This window comes from Ursus americanus, chromosome 5 (genome assembly GCF_024610735.1).
Source record: "Ursus americanus isolate L20-20 chromosome 5, mUrsAme1.1.p, whole genome shotgun sequence".
Lineage (NCBI taxonomy): Eukaryota > Metazoa > Chordata > Mammalia > Carnivora > Ursidae > Ursus > Ursus americanus.
The window spans coordinates 60161716-60176783 of NC_142131.1; the positions used below are offsets into that span (position 1 = coordinate 60161716).

Consider the following 15068-nt stretch of genomic DNA (forward strand, 5'->3'; position numbering starts at 1 on the left):
TACTTAACCTCTCTGTGCTCAGTTTCCACATTTATTAAATGGTGAAATTAAGAGGTCCTACCCTCATGGAATTGTTGCAAGGAGTAAATAAGTTTATACAAGCAGGATATGTAGAACACTGGTAACCACCAATAAATGTTAGTTACTACTATATTAAAAGGATGGAGAAGGAGAAGTAGACCAAGGGCAGAATTTGGACAACATAAAAAAAAGCAGACACTTTTTACTTTTTACATTTTATGTTTCCAAAACAGTAATGGCTGTAGTTATCTTTAATAGAATGATGAGTATGTGCCAGTCACATTATGTCTATTATTTAATCTTCATCCTATGCTAACCATATTGCAGAATGAAAAACAGAACTTCGAAAGGCAAATTAACTTGCTCAAAGCATCACAGCTAGTAAATGGAAAAACTACTTTACTGTAAAGTTACAACAATATGTACCTATATTATATTTCTTCTTTGAGCGAAGATGTGATAAATATCATAGGAATTGTTTGGAACTAGAGGTGGCCTTAAAGATTATGATATGTAGATGTATCGTTTTACTACTGAAGAGATATGTCCTTCAAAAAGTAAATGTTGTATGTTTCCTGAGTCTGAATATATAGCTTTTCTGTTCTGTGCTCACTCGTGTTCTTGCTTATGCTCCCAGAGGGATCTATAACTTTCCAGGACATGCTCCTCTCTCTTTGACCTCAGGGACCAAATTTAAATAGAGACAACTGTATTATATGTGAAATCTAGAATTATGCCTTGTCTGTGGTAGCTTTTTTTTCTTGTTGAGCTCTGTCATCTTTGACGTCATTTTTGACCAGTTAATTGTTTGAACTTGGCTTTGTTATAAATTGTGTGCTCAGCTTTGATCACTTCCTTTCTGAACTGTTTAGTTCCCAAATTCATAGTTTGCTAAACATGTGATTCTTAGCAGATCATCCTGGTGTTAAAATACCCCTTTATCGATGTCTGCTTCCTTTCCAACTCATTGCTCCACTCTACTGCTTGATTTCCTAAGAGCATATAATATAATAGGTTCCTTAAGCTATTATACCACAAGTCAATTACTTTGGTTTGTGTTGGGTGTGTTTGCACATGTTTGTGCCTTTGTCTTAGTCTCCTTGTATTAGCGCTTTTTTTTTTTAACTATAGTGGTCTAATGAAATAAATGCCTGGCAGATGCCGATGTCTAGAATCATGAAACTCCAAATGTCCATGATAGCGATGTCCTGGTTTGGTTTCCTGGGCTGCACATGGCCTGATATCTTCACATCTGTTGGTATGGGCCAAGGAAGGTAGTATTCTCCACAAATGAGTCTTAGTTCCCAGTTCAGCAATAGCCTCCTTGTTTTCTATCAGGATGGGAAAGTCTCACCAACAAGTTTTCTTGAAACTAGAACACAGTGAGAAAGGAGTTTCCAGACATTAATACTTTTCTTTGTAGAGGCCATTAAGGGCCTGAACCTCAACAGACCAAAGGTTTTTTTCTAGGGAACAGGTGTTTGTGGTATATTTCCTTCTTGTGGGGTGTAGATACTGTCAGGGCCTTTAGGCATGTTCAAACACTTCTTTTTTTTTTTTTTTCCTTATTTTGAAATTTAAATTCAATTAGCCATCATATAAGGAATGTTCAAACACTTCTTGTGGAAGGTCATTGATTGTGGGCAGAGTACATTTTATGGCCCGAAAGCCCTTTCTGCTGTTTTTCTTCGTCACCTCAAACTTCAGGGTTTATTTCTGTGTTTAAATGGTTTTCTCTTCCATGGCTTCCAAGCTTACATGACAAGATTACCCGCAGGGTAAAAGGATGGAATAAAGGACCCTGCCTGATGACAGAGGCCACTGATTGGCCATAGTCTTTAACATCCCTGTGAGAGTTCCTATCTCTCTTTTCTTGAAGCTGAAGGATAGAACAATGGTACTATCAGATTTCCTTAAGCAGTGAGACCTAGTGATTGAGAGAAAGCAGATTATCTCCTGGCTCAGGGGACCTGCCTCTTTCATTGGCACTTTTGTCACAGTGAAGAAAGCTGGACAGTCATCTGTCCAGTTCTGACAGGCCCTTTCTTCTGTCCTCTTGTAGGGCACATGGCTGGCTTAATTTCTGTGGAAAAACAACTGGTCCAGGCCTGAAAGAATATCTCCTTTTGGATGAAGCCAAACTGTCTGTAATGAAAAGGTAAAGGTAATCTGTTATTCCTGCAGTTTGGCTAGGACTCTGCCCTTCTCTCATTTTCCAGACATGAACATGGTCATCTAGATTGCCTAGCAGAAGCAAAGGCAAATCTCTGAAGGGACATACTTTAAATCCAGACCACATAGGCCCTCCTCAAGATGAGTTTACAATTCTAAATTACAAAAACAATTCACTGCAACTGTTAGCAGAAACAATAGAAAGTAAAATTAAAATTAGAGCCCCAAGAACTGTTGACACTTATTTTTATTTTTTATTTTTTGAGAGAGAGAACACACACGTGAGAGTGGGCAGGAAGGTAGGGGCAGAGGGCCAGAGGGAGAGGAAGAGAGATAATCTTAAGCAGGCTCCATGAACAGTGCAGAACCCAGTGTGGGGCTCAATCTCCTGACCCTGAGATTGTGACCTGAGCCGAAATCAAGAGTTGGGACACTTAACCGACTGAGCTACCCAGGTGCCTCAAGAACTGTAGACACTTACAAGTCTAGTATGTTTTAAATAATTGGATGCGTAAAAGAGAAATAGAAAATACAGGAAAACAACGCAATTCAATTGTTAAAAAAAAAAGGCACCAGGGGCACCTAGGTGGCACACTCTGTTGAACACCTGACTCTTGGTTTTGGCTCAGGTCATGATCTTGAGGTCTTGGGATGGAGCCTCTCATTAGGCCACACACCCAGCAGGGGGTCTGCTTGAGGATTTTCTCTCCCCCTCTCCCCCTGCCCCTTCCCCTGCTCTCTCCCTTTCAAATAAATAAATAAATCTTGAAAACAACAACAACAGCAACACCACACATGGCCCCAAATGGTGTCACTTAGGCTGAGTCCCCAAACCAGGGCTTAATACATAATCTCACTGCAGGTTTAACCTCCCCGAGAGCATAATCTTTTTTTTTAAAGATTTTATTTATTTATTAAGATATTTTATTTATTATTTTGAGAGAGAGACAGAGTATGTGTGCCTTTGAGCAGGGGGAGGGGCAGAGGGATAGGGAAAGAGAGAATCTCAAACAGACTTGTCACTGAGCTTGTAGCCTGACAGGGGGCTCAAACCCATGACCCTAAAATCATGACCTAAGCAGAAATTAAGAGTCAGTTGCTCAACGAACTGAGCCAGCCAGGTGCCTGTAAAGATTCTTATTTATTTTATTTATTTATTTAATTTTATTTTTTAAAAGATTTTATTTATTTATTTGACAGAGACAGACAGCGAGAGAGGGAAAACAAGCAAGGGGAGTGTGAGACGGAGGAGCAGGCTTCCCGCTGAGCAGGAAGCCTGATGTGGGGCTCGATCCCAGGATCCTGGGATCATGACCTGAGCCGAAGGCAGGTGCTTAACAGCTGAGCCACCCAGGTGCCCCGTGATTTGTATTTTTTAAGTAATCTCTATACCCAGCATGGGGCTCAAACTCATGGCCCTGAGATCAAAATTGCATGCTCAGTGTGCCTGGGTGGCTCAGTCGATTAAACATCTGCTTTCGGGTCAGGTCAGGATCCAGAGTCCTGGGATCCAGCCCTGTGTCAGGCTCCATGCTCAGTGGGGAGTCTGCTTCTCCCTCTCCTTCTGCCCCTCCCCCTGCTTGTGTGGGCCTGCACGCTCTCTCTCTCTTTCTCAAATAAATAAATAAATAAAATAAAATAAAATAAATAAATAAAATAAATTAAAAAAAAAAAATTGCATGCTCTACCAACTGAGCCAGCCAGGCACCCCCAGAATTTTTTGATCAGCACCAAAGACCATACCAGTATAGCAAATTAATATCAGACAAAATGATATTTAAGGCAAATAATTATCTTAGGAATACTAAACTTTTTTGGGTATTGTAATGTAGCATAGGAATACTAAAACATATATTTATAAAATTACTGGGAAGAAATGATAAAGCCATATTTATTGTGGGATATTTTAACATACATACACAGCCCTTGATAGATCAGGCAGATCAAAACATGTTAAAGTTATATATGATTTGAGCAACACAATGCATGATGAACACATATAAAACCCCGTATGTTCATTTCCAGTGCATATAGAACATTAAAAAAAAATTCACACACTAGGTCTTAAGACAAACTTCAGCTTTAAGAGTAGGTTATCAAGCAGACCATGTTCTCTGATGACCATTCTATGAACTTAGAAAATAACAAAAGTAAATTTGTGTTTAAAAAATTTCAGATATTCATATAATTAGCTAATGAGTCAGTAATGATACCATCATAGAAATCAGAAAATATTTGGAGTGGAATGAATATCATAAAAACATTATATACCAGATCTTGAGGATGCATCTAGATTGTCTTAGAAGGACATTTACAGTTTTTTCTTTATAATAATATTTTTTATTACATTATGTTAGTCACCATACAGTACATCCCTGGTTTTTTAATGTAAAGTTCGATGATTCATTAGTTGCGTATAACACCCAGTGCACCATGCAATACGTGCCCTCCTTACTACCCATCACCACCCTATCCCATTCCCCCCCCCGAAGCCCTCAGTTTGTTTCTCAGAGTCCATAGTCTTTCATGCTTCATTCCCCATTCTGATTACCCCCCTTTCTTTATCCCTTTCTTCTCCTACCAATCTTCCTACTTCTTATGTTCCATAGATGAGAGAAACCATATGATAATTGTCTTTTCTGCTTGACTTATTTCACTTACCATTATCTCCTCCAGTGCCCTCCATGTTGCAGCAAATGTTGAGAAATCGTTCTTTTTGATAGCTGAGTAATATTCCATTGTCTATATGGACCACATCTTCTTAATCCAGTCATCTGTTGAAGGGCATCTCGGCTCCTTCCATGATTTAGCTATTGTGGACAATGCTGCTATGAACATTGGGGTGCATATGGCCCTTCTCTTCACTACATCTGTATCTTTGGGGTAAATACCCAGTAGTGCAATGGCTGGGTCATAGGGTAGCTCAGTTTTTAACTTTTTAAGGGACCTCCACACTGTTTTCCAGAGTGGCTGTACCAACTTGCATTCCCACCAGCAATGTAGGAGGGATCCCCTTTCTCCACATCCTCTCCAACAATTGTTTCTTGCCTTGTCAATTTTTGCCATTCTAACTGGTGTAAGGTGGTATCTTAGTGTGGTTTTGATTTGAATTTCTCAGATGGCTAATGATTTTGAACATTTTTTCATGGGTCTGTTAGCCATTTGTATGTCTTCATTGGAAAAGTGTCTGTTCATATCTTCTGCCCATTTTTTGATTTATTTGTTTCTTGTGTATTGAGTTTGAGAAGTTCTTTGTAGATCTTGGATACCAGTCTTTTATCTGTAGTATCATTTGCAAATATCTTCTCCCATTCCGTGGGCTGCCTCTTAGTTTTTTTGACTGTTTCCTTGGCTGTGCAGAAGCTTTTTATCTTGATGAAGTCCCACAAGTTCATTTAATCTTTTGGTTCTCTTGCCTTTGGGGATGTGTCAAGAAAAAGGTTGCTGTGGCCGATATCATAGAGGTTGCTGCCTATGTTCTCCTCTAGGATTTTGATGGATTCCTGTCTCACATAGAGGTCTTTCATCCATTTAGAGTTTATCTTTGTGTATGGTGTGAGAGAGTGGTCAAGTTTCATTCTTTTGCATGTAGCTGACCAATTTTCCCAGCACCATTTTTTGAAGAGACTGTCTTTTTTCCACTGGATGTTTTTTCCTGCTTTGTCAAAGATTAGTTGCCCAAAGAGCCGAGGGTCCATTTCTGGGTTCTCTATTCTGTTCCATTGGTCTGTGTGTCTGTTTTTGTGCCAGTACCATGCTGTCTTTGTGATCACAGCTTTGTAGTACAGCTCGAAATCCTGTGATGCCCCCAGCTTTGTCTTCCTTTTCAACAATTCCTTGGCAATTTGGGGCCTTTTCTGGTTCCACACAAATTTAAGAGCTGTTTGTTCCAGAATAGAGAGCCCAGAAATGGACCCTCAGCTCTTTGGGCAACTAATATTTGATAAAGCAGGAAAAAACATCCGGTGGGAAAAAGACAGTCTCTTCAATAAATGGTGCTGGGAAAATTGGACAGCTACATGCAAAAGAATGAAACTTGACCACTATCTCACACCATACACAAAAATAAACTCCAAATGGATGAAAGACCTCGATGTGAGACAGGAATCCATCAAAATTCTAGAGGAGAACATAGGCAGCAACCTCTACGACATCGGCCAAAGCAACCTTTTTCATGACACATCCCCAAAGGCAAGAGAAACAAAAGATAAAATGAATTTATGGGACTTCATCAAGATTAAAAGTTTCTGCACAGCCAAGGAAACAGTCAGAAAAACTAAGAGGCAGCCCACGGAATGGGAGAAGATATTTGCAAATGACACTACAGATAAAGGACTGGTATCCAAGATCTACAAAGAACTTCTCAAACTCAATACACGAGAAACAAATAAACAAATCAAAAAATGGGCAGAAGAAATGAACAGACACTTTTCCAATGAAGACATACAAATGGCTAACAGACACATGAAAAAATGTTCAAAATCATTAGCCATCAAGGAAATTCAAATCAAAACCACACTGAGATACCACCTTACGCCAGTTAGAATGGCAAAAATAGACAAGGCAAGAAACAACAATTGTTGGAGAGGATGTGGAGAAAGGGGATCCCTCCTACATTGTTGGTGGGAATGCAAGTTGGTACAGCCACTCTGGAAAACAGTGTGGAGGTCCCTTAAAAAGTTAAAAATTGAGCTACCCTATGATCCAGCCATTGCCCTACTGGGTGTTTACCCCAAAGATACAGACGTAGTGAAGAGAAGGGCCATATGCACCCCAATGTTCATAGCAGCAATGTCCACAATAGCTAAATCGTGGAAGGAGCCGAGATGCCCTGTAACAGATGACTGGATTAAGAAGTTGTGGTCCATAGATACAATGGAATATTACTCAGCAATCAGAAAGAACGAGTTCTCAACATTTGCTACAACATGGACGGCACTGGAGGAGATAATGCTAAGTGAAATAAGTCAAGCAGAGAAAGACAACTATCATATGATTTCTCTCATCTATGGAACATAAGAACTAGAATGATCAGTAGGGGAAGAAAGGGATAAAGAAAGGGGGGGTAATCAGAAGGGGGAATGAAACATGAGAGACTATGGACTATGAGAAACAAACTGAGGGCTACAGAGGGGAGGGGGGTGGGGGAATGGGATAGGCCGGTGATGGGTAGTAAGGAGGGCACATATTGCATGGTGCACTGGGTGTTATACACAACTAATGAATCATCGAGCCTTACATCGAAAACCGGGGATGTACTGTATGGTGACTAACATAATATAATAAAAAATCATTATTTAAAAAAAAAAAAAGCTGTTTGTTCCAGTTTGTTGAAAAATGTCATTGGTATTTTGATTGGGATAGCATTGAAAGTGTAGATTGCTCTGGGTAGCATGGACATTTTAACTATATTAATTCTTCTGATCCATGAGCATGGAATATTTTTCCATCTTTTTGTGTCTTCTTCAATGTCTTTCAAGAGTGATTTGTAGTTTCTAGAATATAGATCCTTTATGTCTCTGGTTAAATTAATTCCAAGATAACGTATGATTTTTGGTGCTATTGTAAGTGGGATGGATTCCCTAATTTCTCTTTCTTCAGTCTCATTGTTCGTGTATAGAAATGCGACTGCATTCTGAGCATTGATTTTGTATCCCGCCACATTACTGAATTGCTCTATAATTTCTAGTAGTTTGGGAGTGGATTCTTTTGGATTTTCCATATAGAGTATCATGTCATCTGCGAAGAGAGACAGCTTGACTTTTACTTTGCCGATTTGGATACCTTTTATCCCTTTTTGTTGTCTGATTGCTGTTGCAAGGACTTCTAGTACTATGTTGACTAGTAATGGTGAGAGTGGGCATCCTTGTCGTGTTCCTGATCTTAAGGGAAAGGCTTCCAGCTTTTCCCCATTGAGAATGATATTTACTGTAGGCTTTTCATGGATGGCTTTTATGAGACTGAGGAATGTACCCTCTATCCCTACACTCTGAAGGGTTTTAATCAGGAAAGGATGCTGTATTTTGTCAAATGCTTTTTCTGTATCTATTGAGAGGATCATATGATTTTTGGCTTTTTTCTTGCTGATAAAATCTATCACACAGATAGATTTGTGAATGTTGAACTACCCTTGCATCCCAGGGATGAATCCCACTTGGTCATGCTGTATAATCCTTTTAATGTACTGTTGGATTCTATTAGCAAGGATCTTGTTGAAAATTTTGGCGTCCATATTCATTAGGGAAGTCAGTCTGTAATTCTCCTTTTTGATGGGGTTTTTGCCTGGTTTGGGGATCAAGGTAATATTGGCCTCATAGAATGAGTTTGGTAGCTTTCCTTCTGTTTCTATTTTTTGAAATAGCTTTAGGAGAATAGGTATTATTTCTTCTTTGAATGTTTGGTAGAATTCCCTGGGAAATCTATCAGGCCCTGGCGTTTTGTTTTTTGAAAGGTTTTTAATCACTGTTTCAATCTCTACATAATAAATTGGTCTGATTAAAAAATCAATTTCTTACTGTTTCAGTCTTGGTAGTTTTTAGGTTTCCAGGAAGGCCTGTATCTCTTCCAGATTGCTTAATTTATTGGCATAAAGCTGTTGATAAAAGTTTCTAGTAATCCTTCCAATTTCATTGATGTTGGTTGTGACCACTTCCTTTTCATTCATAATTTTATTAATTTGGGTCCTTTCTCTATTCTTTTGGATAAGTCTTGCCAGTGGTTTGTCAATTTTATTTATTCTTTCAAAGAACCAGCTTCTAGTTCTGTTGATCTGCTCTACTGTGCTCCTGGTTTCTAATTCATTGATCTCTAATCTTGATCACCTGCCTTCTTGTGCATGTGTTAGGCCTGTTCTTCTGTTTCAGCTCCAGCTTCTTGAGGTGAGAATATAAAAACTGCATTTTAGATTTTTCTATTCTTTTGAGTGAGGCCTGAGTGGCTATGTATTTTCCCCTTAGGACTGCCTTTACAGTGTCCCATAGGTTTTGGACCATTGTGTTTTCATTCTCGTTGGTCTCCATAAATTGTTTAAATTGATTTTTGATTTCCTGGTTTATCGAATCATTCTTGAGCAGGATGGTTCTTAGTCTCCAATGTTTGAGTTTCTTCCAAATTTTTCCTTGTGGTTGAGTTCCAATTTCAAAGCATTGTGGTCTGAGAATATGCAGGGAATAATTTCAGTCTTTTGGTATCAGTTGAGACCTGTTTTGTCACCCAGAACAGGGTCTATTCTTGAGAATGTTCCATGGGCATTAGAATAGAATGAGCATTCTTTGGTTCTGGGGTGAAGTCTTCTATATATATCACTATGAGGTCAAATTCGTCTAGTATGGCATTCAAAGCTCTTGTTTCTTTTTTGATTTTCTGCTTAGGTGATCTGTCTATTGCTGATAGTGGAGTGTTGAGGTCTCCTACTATTAGTGTATATTTATCTATATGTCTCTTTATTGTGGTTAAGAGTTGGCTTGTGTATCTTGTTGCTCCTCTGGTGGGGGCATATATATTTATAATTGTCATATCCACTTGCTGGATACATCCTTTAAGAATAATATAGTCCCCTTCTGTGTCTCTAACTATAGTCTTTAGTTTAAAATCCAATATGTCTGGTATGAGAATTGCTACCCCAGCTTTATTTTGAGGTCCATTGGCGTGAAAGATGGTATTCCATCCCTTTACTTTCAGTCTGAATGTATCTTTAGATTCAAAATGAGTCTCTTGTAGACAGCAAATGGATGGGTCATGTCTTTTTATCCAATCTGCAACCCTGTGGCGTTTATGGAAGCATTTAGGCCATTTACATTGAGACTGATTTTTGAGAGATATGATTTTAATGATGCCATGTTGCCTGTAAAGTCTTTGTTTCTATAGATTGTGACTTTCTGTTCTGTATCACTCTTGGGGACTTTTTACTTTTATAGAACCCCCCTTAATATCTCCTGTAGGGCTGGTTTCGTGGTTATGAAATTGGTCAATGACTGGTGATTCCGGAAGGTCTTTATCTCTCCATCAATTCTGAATGACAGCCTTGCTGAATAAAGGATCCTTGGCTGTATGTTTTTCTCTGAAAGAGCTTTAAAAATGCATCCCCACCCCTTTCTCTCATTCCAGGTCTGTGGAGGCAGGTTTGACGTAATTCTGATACCTTTGCCTTGGTACGTGAGAAATTTATTTGCCCTGGCCGCTTTCAATAGTGTATCCTTGGATCTAATATTTGCGAAATGCACTATGACGTGACGTGGCGTAGGTTTGTGTGGTTGAGCTTGGGAGGGGTCCTCTCTGCCTCTTGGACACGAATGCTTGTTTCCTTTGCTAGATTAGGGAAGTTTTCAGCTACAATTTGTTCAAATATCTCTTCTAGACCTCTGTTTTTCTCCACCCCCTCAGGGATGCCGATGATTCTGACATTGGAACGTTTCATTGAGTCAGTAATCTCCCGTAACCTACATTCCTGAGCATGGATTTTTTTAGGCCAATTTTCTATTTTAGCTTTCTCTTCTACTAACCCATCCTCCAATTCGACAATACGATCTTCTGCCTCATTCACCCTGGCCGTCAGAGCATCTAGTTTTAACTGCATTTGATTCATAGAATTTTTAATTTCTGCTAGATTCACTCTCATTTCCACCCTTAGAGATTCTGTATTCTCATTAACATTTTCGTTAATACTTTTTTCAAGTCTACACATCATCTTGACCATTGTTACTCTGAACTCCATTTCTGATAATTTGGTTACATCCATATCCATTAGTTCTGTGGCAGAGGCCACAGACTCATTGTCTTTTCTTTGCTGGGGGGGATTTCTCCTTCTCGTCATTCTGATGAGGAGAGGTTATGGGGTTGTCCAGAGCCCAAATTATTGACCAGGACCCAGGCAGTGTGCACTTGTTTTATAGGGACCTTAGGGATGTGGGCTTCTTGATTTTTCAGCCTGCCTTCTGGGGGAGGGGCCAGCCACGCCGATACTCAAGCAACGCTGTTTGGGTGGAGTCTCCGTGTCCTCTGCGAGAGGGGATAGGGATGGGCACACTGTGAGCTGGTATTTCCAGGCTTTTGTTCTCTGGCAGCTTTCCCTGGCGGTGTACTGTGCCTCTTCTGAGAGTCAGAGCAGCAGTAGCTGAATCTCAGCCTCTGTCTCAGAACAGAGGGATCACAGACCGCTCTCCACTGGGGTTCTGGCCACTTTAACTCTGTTTCTGTTGGTGCTGTTCAACCCTGCAGCATCCTGGGATGTGCGCCCCACACCTGGTGTCCCAGCCCTCACTTCCAGGGCTGGCGCGTCTCTGTCCTTTGTGTTTCTAACACCGCCAGCCGCCAGCCGTCCCCGCGCGCTCCGGAGCTCCGTTTCAGTGTGGTTCCCGCACTCCGGAGCTCCGGTTTTCAGACTGGTGGCGAGCGTTCCCCGGCTCACGGTCTCAGTCTGCTCTCTGGTCTCAGTCTGCTCTCTCGCGGGTGCCGGTCCTCGAGTCCGCCCGCTCTCCCGTGCAGGTGGCTACCGCTTCCCGGCTCCCTAACACGGCGGCTCCCTCCCCCTTCCGTTTATCTTCCGATATCTGTGCGCGGTTTCATGGCTCCCCGCTTCGTACCTCAATACTCAGTGCTGGATATGTTTGTAGAGATCGAGATGTATCTTCCTGCATCTCAGGCTGATTCCGTGGATGTTCAGGATGGTCTGGTACCTATCCAGCTCGACTCAGGATACCCGCTGAAAAAGGGGACCCCTACTCCTCCGCCATCTTAACTCCTCTGACATTATAGTTTTAAATTCCTAAATTACAAGGAATAAAACTGGAATTAATGAACTAAGTTTTGTTAAGTAAAGGAAAATTTTCCATTGTATTTTAAGGTTGAAATGCTGCAATCACTTTATTTTTTTAATTATAAAATTGGTTTTATAAGGATTAATGTCCTCTTCATGTTTTAAATTTTAAAAAAAAATATTTATTTATTTATTTATTTTAGCGAGGGGGCGAGAGAGAGAGACGGAATACCAGAGGGGAGAGGGGCAGAGGGAGAGGAAGAGGGAGAGAGAAAATTTCAAGCAGACACCCCGCTGAGTGTGGAGCCTTGTGTGGTGCTTGATCTCAGGACCCTGAGATCATGACCTGAGGTGAAATCAAGAGTTAGATGCTTAACTGATTGAGCCACCCAGGAGCCTCTATGGTTTGAATGTTTAAAAGAATTTTTATTTTTATTATCAGGAAGAAAACCAATCTCTTATGACAAATATAGTATGCATCTTTAATGAGCATACACCTTTTCTATAACAATTATTTTAAAAAATATTCCTTTGCTATAGCATAGCCATACAGATGGAAAATTATGAATTAAATATACTTTGGAATTATTATAACAAGCATTTCATCATGACTTAGAACCTTGATTACATATAATGAGAAGATAAAGAATAAAGGGCACCTGGGTGGCTTAGTTAAGCGTCCAACCCTTGATTTTAGTTCAGGTCATGATTTCATGGTTGTGAGATCAAGACCCACCTGGGGCTCCGTGCTGGGCATGGAGTCTGGTTAAGATTCTCTCTCTCCCTCTCCTTCTGCTCCTCCCTCCTCCCCACTCAAACTTTCTGTCTAAATAAAGAAATAAAGAAGGATAGCTATAAATTATACTTTATAAGAATAGATATTAAAGGTTTGGAGACCTTTTCCTTATTGAACTAATTAATTATAATCATAGTATGATTTGTCTTTTCAAAATATCTGTTAAGGGTCTTCTTTGCTTTCAGAGTTCTTTCATGCCATTAACTGAGGCTTGCCAACAGCCCCTGACTTCATTTATATTTTTGTAGACACTTTGAGTTAGCAGTGTCTAAATCAAAGAGTTAGAAAAATAGCAACAGAGGAACCCCCCCCCCCCAAAAAATAGAAGAAAGGACACAGTTAAGATAAAGCAGAAATTAAGTGGGGAAAAAAGTTATAATTTAGAGAATCATCAAAACCAGAAGCTGGTAATGTTTGTAAACATTAACAAAATAATCAGGCTGAATTGGTCAAGAAAAAAAAGAAGTACGAATAAGCATTATTAAAAGGAAAAATTGAAACATAACTGTACATATGAATTTAAAAATGAATGAATATCCTCATTTAAAAATGTCAAAGGACTTGAATAGACATTTCTGCAAAGAAGATATGCAAATGGCCAACAAGCATATGAAAGTATGCCCAGTATGCCCTAATCATTACAGAAATGCAAATCAAAACCACAGTGAGGTGCTACCTCACGTGCATTAGGATGGCTGCTATTAAAAAACAAACAAAGACAAAAAACTATAGAACAATCAGAAAATAACAAGCATTTGCAAGGATGTGAGGAAATTAGAACCCATGTGCACTGTTGGTAGGAATGTAAAATGGTGTAGTATCCATGGAAAACAGTATGGCAGTTCCTCAGAAAATTAAAAATAGAATTCCCATGTGATCTCACAATTCCAAAGAACTGTAGGCAGAGTCAGTCTTACAGATTATTTGTATATCCGTGTTTCCTAGCAGTATTATTTCACAATAGTCAGAAAGTGGCAACAATCCAAGTGTCCATTGACAGATGAGTGGATAAAACACAATGTGGTATTCACCTACAGTAGTATATTATTTAGCCTTAAAGAGGAAGGAAATTATGGTACATGGTATCATGTGGATGAACCTTGAGGACATTATGCTAAGTGAAATATTGCAGTCATAAAAAGATTTGTGCTGCATAATTCCACTTATATGAGGTATCTAGAATAGTCAAATTCATGAATATAGAAAATTGAATGGTATTTGCTAGGGGCCAGGAGGAGAGAGGGAAATAGGGAGTAGTTGTTCAATGGATATAGAGTTTCATTTTTATAAGATATAAAAAATGTGCAAAGATTGGTTGCACATCAGTGTAAACAGAGGTAACTCTACTGAACTGTACACTTAAAAATGGTTAAAATGGTAAGCTTTATACGTATTTTATCACAACTGAATTTTTTTATTAAGGATTTTATGCTAACTTTATGCTATAATTACATACAGCTTATAGTTATATGCTAATAATTTTGAAAAGGTAAATGAAACATCTTAGAAAAATATAAATTGCCCTCTGAAAACATGAATAGATATGTAATTATTAAAGATGTAATTCGAAACTTTAATTCTGCCAAAAAAAGATAGTAATTACAGTTACTTTGGTTCCTGCGATCTGTCCTGATTGGCTTCAGCCCTTCTCATCTTTTCCAGGGTGAGTGTGAGGGAAGGGTTGATAGGGCAGATTGGAGGCTATGTCCCTTCTTTATGTGGTCCCTAGCCACTTGGAGCTTTAAATCCCACTGCTCCCCACACCCACCCCCTACTTTAGCCAGTCTAATCTCATCAGTCTTTCCCTAGCAGTCTCTGTTTCGAAGTTGTCTTTGTATAGTTTCTGCCTAGAAACCTTTGTTTGCACTTCTGTTTACAGTTGTGTCTATTTTTAGTCTGTGTAAAATCTAGGTTGCTGAAAAGGCTTATTAGTAAGACTTAGAAAGCTGTCCCACTAGCCTAGCCCTTGATGGTTCATGCTCAAAAAATGTGAACTTGACATTTCATATGCTTACTTTGCAGTTGCTCATTTTGCCCTGTCCTGTTTTGGGCTTTCCCGATCCTTACCTGTTCCATGTATTCTCCCCGGTGTGATGGGTGGTACCTGGACAATTAGGGCATGAATCCAGGGTTCTTGAGGTTGCGGGAGAAGGGGACAGTTACGACTAAGAATGCGCATCTCTTCAGCTGGCTGCATAGGACTAGACTCCAGTGCAGGCTCTGTGTCTCCTTGTTGCTTCTCTAGGGTCTGATCACAACTCGAATGCCCATCTCACAGAACTCTTCCTGCACTGTGTAGTCAGCTGCCTGACCTGTTAAGACTCA

At 39.7% G+C, this 15068-nt stretch overlaps 1 protein-coding gene across 10 annotated transcripts in view; it reads left to right on the plus strand.

The window, feature by feature from the left end:
• Nucleotides 1–15068, plus strand: part of LOC148110129 (interleukin-3-like) — a 194441-nt gene that overhangs the window by 27001 nt on the left and 152372 nt on the right. For 8 of the 10 annotated variants that reach the window (XR_015724578.1, XR_015724579.1, XM_087862309.1 and 5 more), the window contains exon 2: nt 2084–2179. The exons of the other annotated variants lie outside the window; for them this stretch is intronic. The gene's annotated coding sequence lies outside the window, so the exon portion shown is untranslated. The remainder of the gene's footprint in view (nt 1–2083; nt 2180–15068) is intronic. 10 annotated transcript variants of the gene reach the window in all.